Below are 22966 nucleotides of genomic sequence, written 5' to 3' on the forward strand. Positions count from 1 at the left end.
ATCATGCAAAGAAGAATAACATAAGATTGATTGGAGTCAATGAAAAAGCAGGAGATAGTGCAAATGACATAAAAAACTTATTCATAGAAGTAATGGCAGAAAACTTCACAAGCACAGAAAAAGAATCTGACATACAGGTAAGTGAGGCATATAGAACTCCAATTAACCATGACAAAAAAATCTACACCAAGGCATATAATAGTCAAAATCCCAGAAATTCAACACAATAATAGAATACTAAAAGCTGTTATAGAAAAGAAACAAATCACATATATAAGAAAGCCCATTAGAATCACAGCAGACTTCTCAACACAAACCCTTAAGATAAGGTTAGCTTGGATTGAAATATTCCAAGTCCTAAAAGAAAACACCCTCCAATCCAGATTTATGGAGCCTACAAAACTGTTTTTCAAAACTGATAGAGAAATAAGACACTTCCATGAGAAATAATACCTGAATAAATTCATGACCACCAAACCAGCACTCCAAAATGTTCTGAAGGACATTCTAGAAAGAGATAATTGGACTACAATTCCATGAATCCCAATAAAATGAATCCCCCAGGCAAAGCAAGGAATTAAACAGAGGAGAAAAAGGGAACCAACAGCAGGGGAAAAAAGTCATGTCAGTTACAGCCATTAATGTAAATTATCTCAATTCACCAATCAAAAAGAAACAGACCGGCAGAATGCATCAAAAATCAAGATCCAACAATATGTTACATACAGGAAATGCATTTAATTAAAAAAAGAAATTCATAAACTGAAAGTCAAAGAATGGAAAACAATACTCCATTGATCAGGAAACTGGAAAAAAGTAGGGGTAGCTATTCCATTTGCAGACAATGTAGATTTCAAGCCAAGACTGATTAAGAGGACAAAGAAAGTCACTACATCCTTATAAAGAGAACAATATAAGAGGGAGAGTTAACAATCCTAAATATATATGGACCAAATACCAGTGGACCCAACTATATAAAACAAATATTAATGGACATGAAAAATCAAATAAGCACTAATACAATTGTAATGGGAGACCTCAATACCCCACTGTTACAAATAGACTGATCAACTAGACAAAAATCAACAAATAAATGTCAAAACTGAAACAAACTTTTGAACAAATGGACTTAGTAGATATCTACAGATGCCTCAAAACATCAGAATGCATATTCTTCTCAGCTGCACACGGGATGTTCTTCAAAGTAGACCACATACTTGCTCATAGAATATCCTTGAATAAGTGCAAAGGAACTGAAATTATCCTATGTATATTATCAGGCAATAGTACCATGAAATTGGAAATCAATGGCATAGAAAAACACAAAAATTTCATAAACACATGGAAATTAAATAACACCCTCCTGAACAACCAATGGGTAAGAGATAAAATTTAAAAAGAAATTAGACAGTTTCTATAATTAAATGATAATGCCAATGCAATATACAAGAACACATGGAAAGCAATGAGGGAAATTTATAGTGGTGAATTCCCATGTCAGAAAAATAGAGCAAGCTCAAACAAACAACCTAATGTTGAACCTCAACCTTCTAGAACATGAAGAGCAAGGCAATCTCAAAGCTTGTACAAGGGAGAAAATTATAAAAATCAGAGCAGAAATTAATGCAATTGAGACTGAAAAAACAATACAAAGAATCAATGAATCATAGAGTTGGTTCTTTGAAAGATTAAATAAAATTGACAAACCTTAGTTAACCTTATCAAAAAAAGAAAAAAAAAGACTTAAATCCATGCAATTAAGTATAAAATCACAACAGATCCTACAGAAATCCAGAAGATCATTAATACCTTCTTTGAGAACCTGTATTCTAAACAACAGAGAAGAAATGGACAGATTCCTAGATACATATGAATTCTCAAAGCTGAATGAAGAAGATATAAAAATTCTAAATATCCCAATATCAGTCAATGAAATTGAGGATGTAATTAAAAAACTACTGAAAAAGAAAAGGTCCTGATGGATTCACTGATGAATTCTACAAGCAATTTAGAGAAAACCTAATGCCACTACTTCTCAAATTCCTTAATGAAGTCAAAAAGATAGCAATACTACCAAATTCATTTCTGGAAGCAACCACTACACTGATACCAAAACCAAAGAAGAATCCAGCCAAAAAGAGAACTACCAGCCAATCCCCCTAATGAACATGGATGCAAAAATCCTTAATAAGATACTAACAAACAGAATGAAACAAATCATCAAGAAGATTATAACCATGATAAAGTAGGATTCATCCCAAGGATGCAGGGATGGTTCAACATATGCAAATCAATAAATGTAATTCACCATATTAATAGAGTCCAGGACAAAAACCATATGATCATCTCAATAGAGGCAGAAAAACCATTTGACAAAGCCTAATGCCCATTTCTAATAAAAAACCATACAGAACATTGGAATCAATGATCTTTATCTCAATCTGATAAAAGCCATCTATGAGAAACCAACAGCCAACACTGGTGATATGAAGTGGACAAGAACTGAAAGCTTTCACTCTAAAATCATAAACAAGAAAAGGATGTCCATTATCACCACTCCTGTTCAATATAGTTCTGGAAACATTAGCCAGGGCAATTAGACAAGGGAAAGAGATAAAAAGAATCAGGACAGGAAAAGAAGTTAAATTATCATTATTTGCAGATGACATGATATGCTACATAGAAGACCCAAAAACTCCACCAAAAAACTTCTAGATTTAATAATGAAATCCAGTAACATAGTTGTATACAATGTCAACACTAAAAAATTAATAGCATTACTGTACATAAATAAAAAATTCACTGAGAGAGAAATTAGGGAAACAACACCTTTCACAATAGCATCCAAAAAAGGAAGTATCTAGGAATCAATCCAATAAAGGAAGTAATAGACCTTTACATTGAAAACTAGAATACTCTGAAAAAGGAGATCAAAGAAGATTTCAGAAAATGGAAATATATCCCTTGTTCTTGGGTAAGAAGAACCAAAATAGTAAAAATGGCCATACTTACAAAATTCTTATAAAGATTTAATGCAATCTCGATCAAAATACCAAGAGCATATCTCACAGAATTAGAGAAAACAAAACCAAAATTCCTTTGGAACCAGAAGAGACTTAGAATAACAAAAGCAATTCTGGGCAACAAAGGCAAGGGGGCATCAGTGATTTGAAATTATACTACAAAGCTGCTGTGATAAAAATGGCACTGGTACTGGCAAAATAAGAAAAAACCCCGAAAATCAATGGAACAGATTAGAAAATGCAGAAATAACTCCAAACACACTCAGCCACCTCATCTTTGACAAAGGGGCCAAACACCCTCACTGGAAGAAAGACAGCCTCTTTAATAAATGGTGCTGAAAAAACTGGCTTTCCACATGCTGAAGATTAAAACTAGACTCACATATTTCACCATGTACTAAACTCAAATTGAAATGGATCAAAGATCTAAATATTAAAATAGAAACACTAAATCTGCTGGAAGATAGAATAGATAGAACTCTTGAAGACACAGATATAGGCAAAAACTTTATGAACAAAACTCCAATCACACAAGAAATATCAAAGAATCAGCAACTGGGATCTCATCTTATTAAAAAAAGAAAAAAACAACAGAGTAAAGAGACAACGCACAGAGTGGGAAAAAATTTTGCCAGCTATTTTCAGACAAAGGACTAATATCTAGAATATATATATAAAAAATCAAAAAAATCAGACCCCTCAAATTTAAAGATGGAATCCAAAAATGGGCATCTGAAATGAAGACATTTCTCAGATGAAGTAGAAATGGCAAATAAATGTATGAAAAAATGTTCAACATTACTGAATATTCAAGAGATGCAAATTAAAACAATGATGAGATTCCATCTCACTCCAGAAAAAAGTGGCTATCATCAAGAAATCAACCAAAACTAATGCTAGTGGGGGGCTGTGAGGAAAAAGGAACCCATCTCCATTATTGGTGGGAATGTAGACCAGTAAAACTACTGTGTGAAGATTCCTCAAAAAACTAAAACTAGAGGTTCCATTTGATCCAGCTAGTCCCCTTCTTGGTATCTTCCCAAAAGATAAAAGCAACATACCACAGTGATATATGCAAACCTATGTTTATAGCAGCACAATTTATAATAGCTAAATCTTGGAAACAGCCCAAACACCCATCAACTGATGATGGATTTAAAAAATGTGTGTTTTCTTAACACAATGGAATACTACTCTGCCATAAAGAAGGATAAGATTGAAACATTTCTAGGTAAATGGATACACTTTGAGACCATACTTTTAAGTGAAATAAATCGGACACATATATTTAAATACCACATTTTTTTTCTGGTGTGAGAAACCTAAAGTGTAAATAAGAACCAAAATATTTAATTGATATTGGGAAATTGGAAGAAAATATTCAAATGGGAAAGGGAATAAGGGAAGGGAGAGGGGGAAATTAAGGAAGGGACAAGAAAAAAAGAGAATAGAAGGAAAAAATGGAAACAAAGCTTTGTAAATAAAGAGAGAGAAGGGGCTTAAAGGGCAGGAAGAATAATGGGGGGAAAAAAGCAAGATATATCATGTGCAGATACAAATTTCCTACAGTGAGTGTTATCTTTATGTATATTTAAAATGTACCAATACAATTTTTTAAAATTATATAAATTTTATGGTATAGGTTTAAATAATTCTATTTTGTAGCAAATAAAACATTCTATTGTTTAAACAGTGGCAAGAATTATGGTAGACGTGTGCTTGAAGTGAAGAGCGCCATTTTGAAGGGGATTAATGGCAATGTGTCTTTTACTGTAACAAAGTTTTTTAAATTAGGAATTCTCCATATGTTTTGATCATATGTCATCTTTATGCCAAATTTATGAAGTTTTAGCCATTGTTTCTTCAGGTCTCCTCCAGCCCCACTTACTTCTCTCCTGTAGACTCTGTTGATGTGAGTGTCAGCTCCTCCCTTACACCATTAGGGTTATCCAAAGCAAGAGAAGCAACGGGATATATGAGATTTTCAAGGAACTGGCTTATGCAACTGTGGAGGCCTAGCAAGTCTGCAGCTGGCAAGGTAGGCAGCAGGCTAGAGACCCAGATGTAGTTCAAAGGCGATCACTGGAAGACGTCCCTCTTCTTCCACGGGAGATCAATCTTTTTCTTATAAGACTTCCATTGATTGGAGGAGGGCTGCCCACTTTATGGTGGTTAATCTGCTTAACTCAAAGTCTATCCATTTGATATTAATCTTATCTAAAAACACTTTCATAAAAACATAATTATACTTGACCAAATATGCGAATAGGTAAAAAAATATTTATCATGAAAGTCCTAATTAAAGAAAAGCTAGAGATATTTAATTAATATCAGAAAAAATAAATTTAAGGATATGGATGATTATGAAGGATAAAGGAATATTTTTCTTTCTCTTTTTTTTTTTTTTGGTTCCGGAGATCGAACTTGGGTCCTTCCGCTTGCAAGGCAGGCGGCAGAACCACTGAGCTAAATCCCGGCCCCAAGGAATATTTTTCTTATAAAATAGATCAATACATTAAGAGAACTTAGTAATCCTAAATGTGGATGGCCTTTATAGCACAGCTTCAAATTATAATTTATAATTTATAGGAAGCAAAATCTAATGAAACTAAAAGGAAACAAAAATTCAGTTATAGTTAAAGATGTCAACATTCCTCTCTAAAACTGGTAGAACAACTGGGCAGAAGAAAAGCAGTAAACATACATGTAACTTTTAAATTGAGTTTTTTTATATTGGCGATTGAACCTATGGCTTTCACACTTAGCTACATATGAAGCTCTTTTTTATTTATTATTTTCAGATAGGGTCTTTCTAAGTCTCTAAATTGTCTGAGCTGAGGTCTAACTTGTGAACTTCATGCCTCAGCCTTCTAGAGTGAGAGGATTATAGGTGTGGACTACTGCACCTAGCTAATTTAGTCGATATTAATAAAACCACTTCACACAAAAAAGTAAGATACCTATTATTTTTATTACTCACAGAACTTTCACAAAATACACCATATTCATAAAACAAATCTCATTCAGTGTAAAAGGATTGTAACAACACTAAATATCTTCTCTGGCAACAATTAAATTACAAATTAATAATAAAGAGATATGTAGAAAATTTTAAAATATTTGGAAATTGAAACATACATTTCTCAATAACTTATGGATTAAAAAGACATGAAAGACAAATGATTAGAAAACAATTCAAACAAAATTGATAAATAAAAACATAGCTCATCAAAATTTATAAGGTATTGCTAATGTAATGCTTCAAGAAAGACATAGAATTTAATATTCATGTAAGGAAACAAAGAAGGACTAAATATTCATACTTCCTGCTTTTTAAATTAGGAAAACAGTAACTGAACTCAAAGCAGGTGGAAGAGAATGGTAAATAAGAATAAGAGCATGAAATTGAAAAGAGAAAAAACACAATCTAAGGTGTATTCTATGGATGACATCTATGGAACTCATAAAATTCTAGCCATCTTGAAAAAAACCTCATATTAGTACATGCTCTTGGAAAATGAGCCAATTTACCAATATGGGGGGGAGGGTGGCATTATCGTCAGAGACCAGAAAAAACCACAAACTATGGAAAAAAATTAATTGGACTTTGTTCAAATTAAAAAATCATTTGCTTTGTAAAAACACTGAAAAGGAAGTCAAGTCACAGAGCAGGATTAAATATTGCAAAATGTGCATCTGCATTTGTAATCTCAATCTATAAATAAGTCCTATAATCTATTCAAAAGTGGAGGAGATATCCGAATACATTTGAAATGAATATAAGCAAATAGTAAGCATGTAAAAAGATGTGTAATATCATTAGTAGGTGACTGCCTATTAGAACTACATGAGATGCTACCACAGACCAACGTGATTAGCTAACATCAAAAGAATGATGTTTGAGAGGTGAGCATGGCTAAAATACACAGGAAGCCATGTTGGTGAGAATGTGGAGCAAGTGGAAATCTGACACAATGTTGGTGGGAATGCAAGATAGTTCGGCTGCTTCGGAAAGCAGTTTGGCAGTTTATTATTTTATTATATTATATTATTGCTAATTTAAGCATACATCTATCATATGAACCAACATTTCTACTCCTATATGTGAGTCCTGAGAAAAGTATCTTTACAAAGACTTATACTAGAATATTCATAGCAGTGTTACACCTAATAGACACAAACTACAGATCGCCTATCTAAATCTTTTCAGTTGGTGAATGGAAAACCAAATTGTGCTTTAGACTTATGAAAGTGTACAGCTCAGCAGTAAAAGAGGAAAGACTACTGAGCCCCATAATACTTTACCTCACAGAGGAATCTCACAATCACTGTGCTGTGTGAAACACACCAGACACAAAAGACTATGTACTATTGACATTAAATTCTAGAAAAGGCAAAACTGTAAAAACAGAGAACAGATCTATGGTTGGCAGGGTTCATGGGAAGGGGAAGGGAACTAACCAAAAATGGACAGGAAAGAGATTTGTGGGGTGATGGAAATGTTCTATATCACCATTGTGGGACAGGATTAGTGACTATTTTGTGCATAAATTATACTGGAATAGAATTGTTTCTTGGTTAAAGTAAAAAAAGGAAAAAGATATCCCATGTAAAAATTATTCAGAAGATAGGGTGATCACACGAGTATGAGTAAAGAAGATTTCCCAACAAAGAATGTTATTGGAAATACAGCCTCATTTCATAAGATTAAAAGGTATTAATGCATCAAGAGGAATTTTAAAGTTTACTGGACAACTACCTTGGAATTTTTACAGCTCATAAAATAGATCTTCCTGGCAAAAGTTTAATTCTCTTTAGAAAGAGTGGTCCTAAAGTGGTATTTTTATGTTGTTTTAGTGTGTTTTGGAGTGGAGGTGCTTTTATTTCTCCAGATAGAGAGCCAGTATACAAACACTCCTCTTTAACCACCGAGTTGTGTCCCTGTGACTGGATCATAAATGAACTGGTTGCTAAATGAGGAAGTGCATATTCTGTGTACATTACAATATTCAGAACAAAGAAATGGTCACAGGAACCTGATGACTTTGTCTTTATTCGCATAACTCTTACATGCAGTGCTATATGTATAACAGAACATAAAACTACTGTAGTATACTGTACAGTACAATCCACAAAAATTACACTACTGTATAAACAAAGCATACTATACAAAAAAGATGTCAAGGCTCTCTAAACAACATGTACAAAAACAAAAACAAAAAACAAAACAAAAAAGATGGGTTGTAAGTCCAAGTGGAGGGTCATAAGTGTGAAAGTCATTACACAGGTAGGTCATTAAATCAGGTATACCTGTGTTTTAGGCCAATTTCTCAACTTTTATTGGAATTGTCTTGACTAACTTTGTTTGTCTGCTGCATACATTATTAACTGTCTCTTATTCAAAAATATGAAGCACACTGATTTCACTGACAGATTCTCAATGTTAATAAAAATCAAGTACTCCAAAATGAATGGCAATCATCAAGAAATCAGATAATAACAAATGTTGGCAAGGCTATGGTGAAAAAGGAACCCTTCATCATTGCTGGTGGGAATGTAAACTACTACAACAGATGTGGATATCAGTATGAAGATTCCTCAAAAGCCTAAAAATACAAATTCCATTTGACCCAGCTGTTGGCCTATGAGGCATCTTCCTGAAAGAGTTAAAGACATCATATTACAGAGATATATGCATACCCATGTTTATAGCGGCACAATCCATAATAGCTAAATATTGGAAGCAGCCTATATGTCCATCAACATATGAATGGATAAAGAAAATATAGTACATATACATGATATAATACTGCTTTGCTATAAGGAAGGATACATTGGAGTCAATTGTAGCAAATGGATGCACCTTGAAAATATAATGTTGAGTGAAATGAATCAGACACAAGTTTAAATATTGTTTGGCTCCCCTCATGTGAGAAACCCAGTGAAGAATAAGGTAAAGAATAATATAAAAGATAGGTACGAGAAAACAGGGAGATAGATCTTTTGTGAGTGAGAAAGAGACTAGGGTGTGGAAGGAAGAGGGAAGGAGTGTAAAGAAATTAAAATACATCATGTGCAGGTACCAAATATCCACAGTGAAAGTGACCATTATGTATCGCAAACATGTACTAATAAATTATATATAAATAAATACGTCTGAAAACGTTTTTCACTTTGCTACATATGTAGAAAGATTTCTGATAAATACATTAAAATATTAACATATTTATTATACCATTTTGCTTGTTATTAATGCTATATTTGTTCATTTATTCTTTATTTTTATGTAACATTAACACAAATACATAGAACAAATATTGTAGTACTTAGTAAGTTTGAACAACTTTGAATCACCGCAATTGACCAAAACAGTAGCCAAGGCTAATTTATGCTAAAGCTTGAAGCTTTCCCTCCTTCCAGATGTTGCAATTTGGTAATCAAGAACTCCTAATAATCCCTCGCTGTCCTCCGAAAGCACTCCTCAGGTCCGTCCACACCATGCAGGTGTGCACCACAGGGCCAGGTGTCTGCTGCCACAAATCTTTACCACATTCTGGGGTTGCCTATGGGTCTTCTCTTGAGTTCCCCTGCTAAATTTCTTTTTCTTTCTGCTGAACATTCGCGTCGTGTCTAAGCTTCATCCACAGAATTCTCCCTGCCACTTCAACCTCTTCTTCTTGCCCCAGCTCATGATACAGTGTATTCATACCTGACCTTCACTCCCTGGGACTTACAAAACATGCCTTCTTTTAAAAGCAGAGATTAACATGGTTGCAGGGAGCACAATTCAGATGTCCACTGAGATCCCCCAATCCCTCAAATTGGAGAAAATGCACGTTGGTTTTCACCCACACTTTGTGGGAAGTCCAAAGCCTCCCTAAATGTGTTGCTTCCCAGGGGGCTCATGTTCTCCTGGTCACCATTGGCTCTTACAAAAATTTGTTCTCATGTCCCAGTATTTCTCTTATTTCTCTGCTCCACACTAACTTAAATGTAGAACGTCACTCACTTTCTGTGATCCCCTTCACCCCAATAAAAACACTCACACCTAGCATTTAAATTGTAGCAAACTCACAAATGGAGCAGTTTCATATTACCATGTTACTGGTTCATGCCAAACTTTTCTCCCAGTTTCCCCTTCTTTGCATTTTCCTACATCCTAACCTTTACTTTAACATAAGTAGAACTCAAGGGCCCCTAGTAAGTTAAGGGCTATCTTGCCAATGTCGAGAAGAGATACCTAATGCAACCTAAGGAGAATTACATGATAGATGTTACTTCCATTTTCTGTCTTGTTACTTTGAATGTGACAGTCACGATTATAATAGATGGGCAGATGTTTACCTGATTCAGTTACCTAAATAGAATAATCCCCAGAGAAGCCTCTAAATATATTTAGGATGTTATGAAGTTAACTACAATTTCAGACTGACTTTTCTGACCTTTGTGAGTGAAGCTCAGAGCTGATGAATTGCACATATGAAACTAAAAATTATTGACACTTCTTGACCTTCAAAGGTTATACAGCTACTTGTATCCCTTAGGTGATGAATAGTGTTTCAGAATGGGCACTACTTACACACAGGAGACACTAAATGTTATCTCGTGGCTGCCTGTGGCATCCTCAGCTTCCCCACATGAAAGATGAAAAGCCTTATGGTTTTGAGCTGCAGCTTTTTACTTCTCTGCTCTGGGTTTTTGTGATCTCCACTTTGTTACATGTGTCCTCTTTGCAAAGCCAAGGTTCCCCTGTGCCTTGGAATGACCATATGTGTGCGCACATGTGTTGGGGTGGAGGGTTGGCAGAAAATTCTTTTTACCCAGAGTTCAGGCTTGAAATTGCTGTATGAGTTGTGCACTCCTCCATAATCAGGAGTCAGAATATGAAGCTGGGTAAAGGGTCAGATGTGGCTGTCACTTGGCCTTCCTGGTTTGGGCATGAGCCAACATGGCTGTGAGACTGGAGCCCAGCATTCATTATTCAGGTGAGAATCTTGTTAGTATTTACTACTAGCAGAATCCATGAAAATGCTGATCTATTCTTGACAAATCTACTTTCTTTTTTTTTTTTTTTTGGTACTGGCGATTGAACTTGGGTCCTTGTGCTTGCACAGCAGGTGGCGAAACCACTGAGCTAAATCCCCGGCCCACAAATCTACTTTCTATGTGCCTCAGTGTGATAAATTTTTAATAGAATACATGCTTTATGTTTGAAAAAAGCTGCATCTACATAATGCTAAACATTATTTTTCCAAATTGCATCGTTAGGATAAATAATTTGTTGCAACTGGTATCAAGCAGAGTTTGTTTAAAACTCATCTCTTACCCAAAGTTACTAGTTATTGTACTGAAAAAAACAATAGGTTGGATTTTTTTAAGCTCAGCGAATTTCATCTTGAATCACTGTGGTAGTAGGATTCTTGCTCAGCACCCTAACGAGGCCCTACCCTGTGGATAGAGACAATGCATAGACCTTCTGATATGTCCTGCACGTCTCTCCTGCCTAGAAAAGATCCTCCAGGAAGAAAATATTATCCTAGGGAAAGATAAAGTAAGAAAGTGTGAGATTTGTCCATAATAATTGATTAGTATAGAAGGAAAAGAGCAATATTGAACATATTCCTCAGTCTTTTCTCTGTAAACAATAGAAGGTATATTTTTCTGCAGTACTCCCAATGATCTTGAGACAAAAACAGGCAAGGAATGCAGCCCTCGGCTGAGAGGCTGTGAACACTAGGACAGAGGGGCCTAGCAGGCCAACGCTTGGGAGACTGGGTGCTAACAGGCCAGGAGCAGACAGCCTAACCTCCTGCTGTCCCAGAATGGGTGGATTTCTATCTGTGCTTTAACAATTTGTTAGTATTATAATGTTTTGATATCTTAACCCTTTTGGCTAGAGAAAGATTACCCCACTTAGACCTACCCCATCCTTAGAAATAGCAAAGAACTTAGCTGGGAACAGGTATTTGATATGAAGGCCAAACAAAGAGTTTCTACTTTCTTCTGTTCATTCTATACTGTTCCAGAGGTAATATCCCACTGTCTCTCACCCAAGACCAGGTACTAGACAACTACAGACCTTCTTTTGACCCAGAGCCTAGCAGAATTGGGCAATCTAGTCATTCTTAAGATATTTACTGTACACTGCTTTGCCTTTTCCATGGAGTTCCAAAAAAGGTCTGTGGCCCAGGCTGTCCCCTTTCTCCACCAGTTCTTACCCAACAATGATGCAATGGTGGCACTCCCCCACCCCTTGCATGGCATGCTATGCTTCTCTTTCCTAGGAGAACTGTAACAATGCACTGTCTTTCATGGCAATGACCCCTCTGTCATCACCCAGTGGTCACCTTTACAAAATAAGATCTGGGCACCAAGCAAGGTGGCCAACCCAGGAGCTCCACATGAGTCTGCATAGACTTGATGGCGAGCGGAACAAGAGGGGCTCCCATGTTGTCCACATCCAATGCCCTAAAACAGTACACACATTTACATAGTAAAAGACACTCTGTAGAAATGATTAAACGAAGGACTTTGAGATGGATTATCTGAGTGGATACTGTGTCAGGAGGGTGAGAGTGAGAGAGATGTGAGGATGGAAGCTGCGATCAGAGGGCAGAGAAGATGCTCAGCTGCTGCCTGTGAAGATGGAGAGAGTCAAGGAAGCAGGCAAGCCCTACAAGCTGGACGAGGGAAGGAGTCTAATCATTTCCTAGATCCTGCAGAGGGAACACAGGCTTCCTGACACAATGCTTTTTAGCACAGTGAAAATGACTTTGGACTTCTGACTGCCCAAAAAGTAAGGTCAATTCACATTATTTTAAACTACTAAGTTTGCAGTGGTCATACAGCAATACAAATGAATCTGCACGGCATGCTTCCCAGGGGTACCATATACATGGGCAGTAGTTTGAGTGGTGCTCCCTGAAATAGAATGGTGAGGTCTCCCTTAGCCTCCAAGTGGGGGAGAAACTAGGGAAACTGTGCTGTGAGTGAAGGAAAGCTCCAGTCATTTGCTCCTCAGCCATGCTCCTCCTTCAGTCTGCCTCTTCCTTTTTCCATCCACTGCTCCAGGAAGGAAAGGCCCAGCACCCCAAGACAAGGATTGGGTTCTCCCCACGTCCTACCACATGCCTCCCAGACCAGCCACACAAGGATTCAGTGGAGCACCTATTTCATTGAAGAACCAGAAAAGCCACCAGGAATAATACTGGATGGGAAGACATGAACTAGGGACCTTGCTTAATTAACCCATTTCCTTTCCAGGATGGGAACATCTTCACAGAATAAGTCTCTGGAGAAGGTTTTGGGAGAAGACTATCTCACCCTCAGTGTCTTTCTACTTCTTTAGTCCTTCTCAATCTTGGACATTCTCATTTCAAATTTCTTCTGCCTCTCAGTCCAATGACCCCACTTGGTCCCTCAAAACCCCATCAGACCTGTCTTTAAAGGAGTCTGGCCACTTTCCTTAGGGGTGATTTGCAAGCTCTCGTTCTTTGGGTGGTAGCTTATTGCTTTGCTATGCCTTGTTCATTATTTCTCCAAACGCATGGGTTCTTGCCCTAAAATGGAGGGGACATTGCATCTTTTGTGCCTACTTTGGTCTCACTGACAACACAGAATGAGATCAGCTGGCTCCCAAGTGACTCATAAGCAAATATATCTTGCCTCAAAAATGTTCCCCTAAGGAGCAATTGATGAAACATGAAGCGGAGATGGGAGGTCTGTCAACTGCCAGGCCTGAGACCTTCTCCTTCAGGTATACACGTCAAAGGTGTGCTGTGATTGGAAGCAAGTGGCTCCTGGCAGTGATGTCCTTCTCTATAAGGACCGTGCTAGGAGAGAATAATCCAGACCCAGCCCTCTAGGATGCACAGCCCTGTCTCCTTACTAGGTGCTTTCTGATTCCCTACTTCCCTTCCTTATAAAAGGCTGGGATTATCTCAGCACTTGACTGGAGAAGAAGGTAGACAGTAAGACTGGGTCTGCTTATCTTGAAGTTAGAAGAACAGGAATTTGCATGGCTATGAAACTCTCCTGGATAATGACTTGTTGAACTCATTGGAAAAATGTAGGGCCAAATTTCATGCGATCCTGTGGGCAAGGCCTGAGTCAGAAAAAAATACATTTTGTTGCTGGTGTTTCAAAATTGTTTTTTCTTCAGGCTGCTGTTATCTAGAGAAACATATGTTAAATATGTTATTTTTCATGATGAACTGGTAAATCTAAATGCTTGCAATTTATTTTTTTTCAATTTTCCACCAATTTTGATTCATTGTAACAATATAGTGTAATAATGATAAAAGAAATTTTAAAACGAAAGAAATTACCCAGAAATCTGTTAACGAAAGCAAGGTTTTTTTCCACATTTCCTCCCAGGAATTATCCATATGATGGCAACACACTTCCAATGCTACCTCCCAGAATGGAAGATCTGGAAGAGAGACAGAAGCCTTGCTTCTAAAAATTTGTAAGACATTGACCACATTACTTAAAATGAGAAAAGAGAACCAGTTGATTTTATTAATGTCTCCCCCTGGTTCCAAAATTATTTATACTTCTATACTTGCAGCAGAAAGAGTGTTACTTGGAAGCATCATATTTGGGAAACTGGAAATTTTTTAAAGCCAAGAGAATGGTACTGGCAAGGAAAAATGGCAATTAACAATCCCACAAACAATAGACAGGAGCAGAAACTGAAACACAATAAGAACCTCTCAATAAACAGACTTTAAATATAACTGCTTCTTTTGTTCTAATTCTACAATTTCCCAAACTCATTTTTTTTTGCTTAAATTCTTTTATTGGTACATTTTAGGTATACAACAAGTTTACATTTATCATTGGGGGCTTGTACCTGTACATGATGTATCTTGGTTCTTATTTTTTCCCCATTACCTGTGCACCCTTTACCCCCTCCACCCTTCCCTATTTACATAGATTTCGTTTCCATTTTTTCCTTTTCTCATAATTTTTCCTTTCTCTTCTTTCCTTTCCCTTTCCCCTCCCACTTCCCCTATCCCTTTGGACCTTTTCTTCCTACTTCAAATTATCAATTATTCATTTTAATTGTTTTCATCCTTATTTACACTTTCAGTTTCTCACACTAGAGAAACTATTCAGTATTTACACTTGTGTGTCCTATTTATTTCACTTAAGAGTATGGCCTCACTATGCATCCATTTAGCTATAAATGTCTCTAGTTTTTCATTCTTTATGGCTGAGTAGTACTCCATTTTATATTTTAAAAAATCTTTATCCAGTTTCCAGTTGATGGGCACTTGGGCTGTTTCCAAGCTTTAACTATTATAAACTGTGCTGCTATAAACATGGGTGTATATATATCGCTGTGGTATGATTATTTTTCCCAAACTCATTTGAAGAGCTTCACATTTTTTTGAACTGCAGCTTAGATTTCTGTCATAAACTATACCCATCATTAACCACAGATACATTAATGTCATTAAAGATCCACAAATGATATACCTCCTAAAATTTTGTGGTTGCATGTTGTACAATTTGGAAGGGTGCTGAAACAGAGGGGCTATTGCCCAGTTACTGGACTGGTGTTGGAGGTACACTTTTCTTTTGTCTGTTTTTGCCACTACTTTGAAGGAAACTACTCTGGCAATAAGCATAGGACACTATTTTAAAAGATGAAAATAACAGTTGGTACAAATATTTCAAGAGCTTTTGCAGACATCTGAGTACTTCCTTTCCCCAGAAATTTGAAGACAACCTGTGGTGAAAAAGATGAATCTCAGACCTGTTACAGACTGCAAAATCAGCCAGTAACACTGGTCCTAAAATTCATATGCTACAAGAATTTGTATATTGAAGTAGAAACCATAGAAGACACTGAGCCAGATCATTCATTACTCTGTTATTCTGACCATGTGTTAATTAAATTACACAAAGACCTTCCTTCCTTGGCACAGTATTCTGTAAACTTAAATATGTGCTCTTCGGGATAATGTATTTTCCTTGTATGGTTCACGGTTGATGCATATGAATTATCAGTGTTTGTAGAATTGTTCAAAGTGAGGATACAGTTCTTTGTGCATGCATTTTGGTTTACAGGGCACTTGTAAAGTGAGAATTGTCTTTTTTACAATTTGGACTCACAGCTTTATTTCTATTATATATATTTGTAGGATTCATGTACCCACAAGATTTATCAGCATTATTATCCACTGTTCTGTTCAAGGGAAGTTCTGCAAACAGTACTAAGAGTATTAATCCAGAATTAGGTCACCTTAATTTCATTACCAAACATAGACACTCTGGCAATCTCTTGAATGTTCTATTGTTTTTGGAGGTTTCAATGAAACACTTTAAGATTAAGTGGACTTAATGATTATAACGAAATAAGAAAACATACTACACTATCAAAGGTAAAAGAATTTTAACTCAGATGCTAACTTGAGATACACTGATGGAGAAACAGCTCTGTGTTGATATGTGTGAGAGTTCTCACAACAGACACGTTGAGCCACTGTTAGAGGCCCTATCTCGTTTCGGTGGGGAAATGTGCCCTAACTGAGAAGTTACATAGTCTATTAGCTGGAAACCATGAAAAATGTGTTCCACATATTTACCACTCTTGCATAAATAGTAAGATTATATGATAACGTACAGTAAGGCTAAATCAGTTTGTAATATGAATATTTTTACAAAATATAGGTAGAGAGTTTAAGTGCAATTCAGATCATATTCATATGCCTCGCGCTATGGAAAATCATGCTGAAATCTTATTTGAATTAGGTCCAGGAACTCTCATTGAAGTTGAAGTATGGTGATAAACATTTAAGATATATTCTGTGCTTTTTTTAGAAGACATTTTGCTAAGATGAGTGTGTACTTTTCTCAGATGCCTCTGCAGCTGACATCAGGACTCTTGACTGAACTCTGATTTCAAATGCAGGTGTGTGTTAGTCCACTTTCCATTAGTAAGAAAAATACCTAGAAGTTTGTTATCAACTTATAAGGAGAAAATGTTTAGTTGGCTCACAGTTTTGAAGGGCCAAGTTCATGATCAGTTGACCCTATTGTTTTAGGTTTGAGGCAAAGCAGCACATTAGAGCCAAGAGTGCCTGGTGGGAAGTTAAGACAGGGCCTCCCTTAAGGCGCTAGCCCTCCAGGAGCCAACATGGAGAACAACTGAGGCACATTCACTGGTTAGCATTATAAAAAGAGGAGACACTACTTCCCCTGGGGATAGATAGCAGTGATTGATATTCTAAATGGAAAATTCCCTGTATGTGACTTATTTTCCCATTTGATCCCCATTTAATCACTATTACCTGGGTGACTGTACTTGTAATCTTATTGGTTGGTCATGGTTTTGTCCCACCTCATGCCCACCTTGTAAATTTCCATTGGGTCTTACAGTTTTGTCCCACTTTGTATCTGCCTCACCACATGGCTTTGCTGTATAAAACATCTTTGAAAAGTGCAGTGGGTGGGCAACCCACTTTCCGGTCCCCTTCTGTCTCTCTTAGAAGCTTTCTTTCTCTGAATAAAATTTTCCTACTCTTAACCTCTGTTGTTCCTAGAATTCATTCTTATATTTTAGAGAACATGAACTCACATTTCAGATACCTAATAGGTTTGGGAGTTACATCTCTTCCCCCTATATCACCAACAGCAAGACCCTGAGGAATAAGCCTTTAATCATGGGTCTCTGAGGGATGTTCAAGATCCAAACTTCAAAAGTATCCAAGGTATAATGGACAGTTTCATCTAAAGTTTGAATAACTTTTTTTTTTTGGTATCTGGGATCGAACTCCAGACCTTGCGCTTGCGAGGCAGGCAGCAGAACCACTGAACTAAATCCCCGGCCAATTTTGAATAACTTTATGCTGGTAGTGCCTCATCTCAAACATTCACAGGACATTTTTTCTTTTCCAGGAGTCCAGTCATCTCTGGGGGTCAGATTTCTTCTGTGACACTGCAGAATCCTGCTTGGCCAGCTAAGGGGCATATTGAAGAGTGGGGTTAAAATCTTTGACACCCATCTTATATATATATATATATATATATATATATATATATATATATATATATATAAATCGGTACATTTTAGGTATACAATACATTTACATTTATCACTGAGTGCTTGTACTTGAACATGATGTATCTTAGTTCTTATTTTTTTCCCCATTACCTATGCGCCCTTCACCCCCTCCACCCTTCCTTATTTACATAGACTTTGTTTCCTTTTTTTTCTTTCTTTCTCAAATTTTTCCTTTCCTTTCTTCTCTTTCCCCTTCCCCTCCCGCCACCCCTCCACCTTTGGACCTTTTCCTATTTCAAATTATCAATTACTCATTTTAATCATTTTCATCCTTATTTACACTTTCAGTTTCTCACACTAGAGAAACTATTCAGTATTTACACATGTGTGTCCTATTTATTTCACTTAAGAACATTGCCTCAATGTGCATCCATTTAGCTATAAATGTCTCTAATTTCTCATGTTTGATGGCTGAGTAGTACTCCATTTTATTTAAAAAACCCACATTTTCTTTATCCAGTTTCCAGTTGTTGGGCATTTGGGCTGTTTCCAAGTTTTAGCTATTACAAACTGTGCTGCTATGAACATGGGTGCACATATATCACTGTGGTACGATTCTTTTAATTCTTTGGGGAAGATCCCCAGCAGGGGAATAGCTGGGTCAAATGGGACCTCTAATCCTAGTTCTATGAGGTATCTCCATACTGATTTCCACAGTGGTTGCACCAGTCTACACTCCCACCAGCAGTGGAGCAGGGTTCCTCTTTCCCCACAGCCCCGCCAGCATTTGCTATTGGTTGATTTCATAATAGCAGCCATTCTTTCTGGGGTGAGGTGGAATCTCAGCGTTGTTTTCATTTGCATCTCTGGAATGACCAGTGATGTGGAACATTTTTTCATGTATTTATTTGCTATTTCTACTTCTTTATCTGAGAAATGTCTGTTCATTTCAGATGCCCATTTTTCGATTGGGTCTTTAAATTTGGGAGGTCTGATTTTTAACCAATGGAACACTGGGGTCAGTAGGCAAATGTACATACCTCCCCTCCCTTGGGTGGGCATTTCTGGGGGTGTTTTATAACCTCCTCTTAAAGTACCAGTGGATTTGAACTCTCATTATTCACAGTGATAAGCTAGATATTCTTGTCATTTTTACCCTGTCCTATTTCATTCTTCCCTCCCTCTTACCCCTAATTCCTAGGGTTAACTTTCAAATACATTGTCTACACATGAGTCCTTGTCTCAGACTCTGCTTTAGGAGAGCTCAAGATCAAAAAGGGTTTTATAAATTTACAAATATTGCACAGTAAGTACTTGATCCCAAGCCATCATAGAGAATATTCCAATTTTATAATGGAAATAATGTAAGATCATCATAAGAAGAAAGAGGTTTAGAGCCTGGGTCAAAAAAGCACATCATCTGGACATGTCTATTTGGCAATTCTATACAAAACTAGAAATTGCAGAAAAACAGTTATTTGTAACAGTGCTATAAAGCAAAAGAATACCATTGATGGGTTAAAGTTTTGGAAGTAGCTTTTGATCAACAGAACGTAGACCGGATGGCAGTACAGCTAACAACACTAGCGAAACACAGGGGCACTTCTCTAGAGGATCTAAGGCCAGGAGTAATAGATACAGGGAGGAGGAAGGAAGGGGACCTAGGGCAATTCCCAGGGTGATTGTTTGGGTACACCACAGGAACAGGTGAGAAGTTTACCACTTCTTTCCCTCTGTTATCTCCAGCTTATCTCTAATGTCATGGTACATGTGAGGGTTGTTTATTCCCACGGTGGAGCATTAAATGTGGGCACTAGAAGCAGAGAGCCAGAGCTATGTCAATATGTCTGAGGGTGCCTAAACCAGAAAGTAAGGTCTGGCACAACAAAACAGAATGAGTCTAATCCTCTCATAATGCTTAGCAGCTCAGTTTGCAAATTCTTCCACAGATGAGACAACTGCAAACACAAAACATGTAACCAAAAATCTCCAAGTGGTTTAGAATCTCAATATAACAGGTCATCACATTCAATGAACAGAAGAACTAACCCCTGAGGAAGCAGAGCTACTAACAAAAAGAAAAAGACATGAAAGAAATATAACCATCTGATAATTTAGCATCTAACAAAAGTGATATTCAATCTGAGTGAAAGAGAATACTCAATAAATGGAAAAACATTTTGGTTTTCTTCCTTATTCTTTACAGCAAAAATAAATTTCAAGTGAAAGAATAACATTAGAAGAAAACATAGTTAAATGTTCTAGGATTGACATGAGAAAGGCTTTTCTAGGAATGACAAACATTCTAAAAGCTATAGAAAGAAGTATTAAATAATATATTGTAAAATTTAAAATAGTGAAAAAGATGTACAAATGTGAGGAAATTTTGCCCCACTGGCAGAAAAGGAGCTAATCATTTTAAGATATAAAAAATGTTATCAAGAAGGAATTACTAACCATCCAACAGACAAATTAGCAGATAATATATACTGGAAATTCACTTAAAAATACAAATGACTTATAAACATAGGGGAAAAATCACCCATAATATTAAAAACTCTTACTCAAAATGACTAGAATAAACAATGAGCCATCATTTCTAACAATCTGCATTTACAAAGAACAGAATATTTAATGATATTGGGCTTTGCCTAAAGCTGGAACGTGGTCATTCTGACATGACAATTCCTGGATGGAACAGGATCCCACATGCAGATGGCCAGTACAGTGTGGTATGTGTTTGTGATAACATAAGCATGGGAGGACATCGTGTCATCTTTGCCATTTTCTGTTGCCTAGAAGCAAGTAACAGGTACCTCTTACATCCAGAGTGAGCAGGTTTTCTAGGGTATAAACACAGTAAGTACATTTTCTCATATCTCTAAATTTAAATAGTAACAACTTGCCTTTGCCAAGTCATCTTCATAGTAAGAACTTTGATGATTTCAGTGAATATTCAGTAAAATTAGCTAAAATCACATGGGTACTAAGTGTAGCTCAAACATTTTACTCTAGAAAGCATCCCCAAGTATAATCATAAATATGTGTTCACACATATAGTACATACAAAAACAGAAGCCAATTTTTACTACTAATATTTGGAATGATTGAGGTTCAAAAGTTTAGCAATCATAATTCTTCCTTATAACGATAAAATGGATTAAAGGATAATAATCTTTTGGATAATTTATTCCAACATTTTCCTGAGTCTTCCACCAGTCTCTTCATTTTTTTTTCCACTTACAATTCTTTTGGCTGAATTATCGAGCTAACTGAGTATTATGGATAATTTTAAGTGTGATTGGATTAGGGAGGATCTGTTAGCTGATAAAACATTGCTTCTGGATGTCTGTAAGGAAGTTTCTGGAAGAGATTAGCCTTGAACACTGGAGGTTCTCTGGCCTTGGCAGTCTGAGACTTAAAACCATTGGGACTCCCTTGTTCTGGGACCTTCAGACTTGGATTAAATTACACCAGAAGCTTTCCTGGTTGGTTCTTTAGCAGACTGTGGAATTTCTTGATCTCCATAAACATTTGAGGCAATTCCCACAATAAATACCTAGGTAGGGAGGGAAGGAGACAATAAATAGATAGAATGATTGATAGATAGAATGATACAAAAATAGGTAGATAGCCTAATGGTGTTTGCTGAAGAACTCTAATACTTTGGGTAATTGTACTCTCCATATTGTCTTATAAAGCTACCTTTATTTGGCAATGGTATACCCTGCTTGAGTTCCATATATATATATATATATGCTGTCCAAGTATGCAATATTGAACTTGCACCTTATATTTAAAATGCAACAGAAAATAGCTTCTCTGGTAACCATTGCAGTACCAAATGTTTTGCACTCCCTTTTCTGTTGGGTAGAGTGTCCTACACTTTTCTCTTTACTAAAATAGCAGAAACATCTGTGTCTCCTCCCTCAATCAGCACAATACTTTATGAGTCCCAGATTTACAAATAGTATCAGTTACATGCAGTAAACCTTATTCTTGGTCTTATTAATTACTTTCCATCAACTTATCCCTCAGGCATTTTGTTTTAAAAAGCATGCTGGAAATCAGGGGTAATGGTTTTAAGTCAGTTATTTGATAAGTAGGTCCCTTTGCAAAGAGTTTCCTGTTAATTATTTTAAAAATCTGTGCCACAGGGAGGCTCTCCTTGTTCTCCTGTGTTGTCATATTCTTTTGCTCAGAGCTGTTTGTCTGCTTTTCTCTATTCCTTTCCTCTCTTTACAGAAGTTTTAGAAGTCTAAGATCTAGACATTTTAAGGCATATTATGTTTTTCTATCCTTCATCTGACAAATTCAGTCCAAGTCTTAGATCAGCTTCTGATCTTACAGTCTGATGGTATTCCATACACATTCCTCTGACATGTGAAAGAAGCATAGGGTATATTTTCACAGATCCGTATCTCAGTTTCTAGGGAAGCCAATGATTAATGAATCAGTAAAATGCACACGATCAGAAGTTCACAATGGGAAAAGGTAAACTGGGAATCCTCCTATTCAAAGGTTGTGGGCAAATGATGTGTGAAATTGTTGACAAATTGCCTTCATTAAGGTTTTGAAGTAGACCTTTTTTCATAAATTTTGCTTTGTTTCAAATATAACTAAGAGTTTTAAGACATTCACTGTTGAGTCACAATCTGCCATAATGTTTGTCCTTGAAAATCCTTATTTTTGGGAAAAGTGGTAGAAAGTTTAAAGGATTCTCCCTGATAATATTAATATGAACAATGCTCATTTGAGAACAAAACGTGGACTAAGGTGCTGTACTATTATCCTCCGCATGTACAAAGGGAACAGGAACAAAATAGAAAATGGAATTTCTGACCTCCCAATAACTAAGTCCTTTCAATCAGGTGTGCTGTATTGATCATTAAAATTATGGTAAATTCTAGTGTAGTTCTTTCAACAGTGT

The sequence above is a fragment of the Heterocephalus glaber genome, unplaced genomic scaffold (assembly GCF_053883595.1).
Source record: "Heterocephalus glaber isolate CG9 unplaced genomic scaffold, H.glaber_assembly_v1.0 deba00001538, whole genome shotgun sequence".
Lineage (NCBI taxonomy): Eukaryota > Metazoa > Chordata > Mammalia > Rodentia > Bathyergidae > Heterocephalus > Heterocephalus glaber.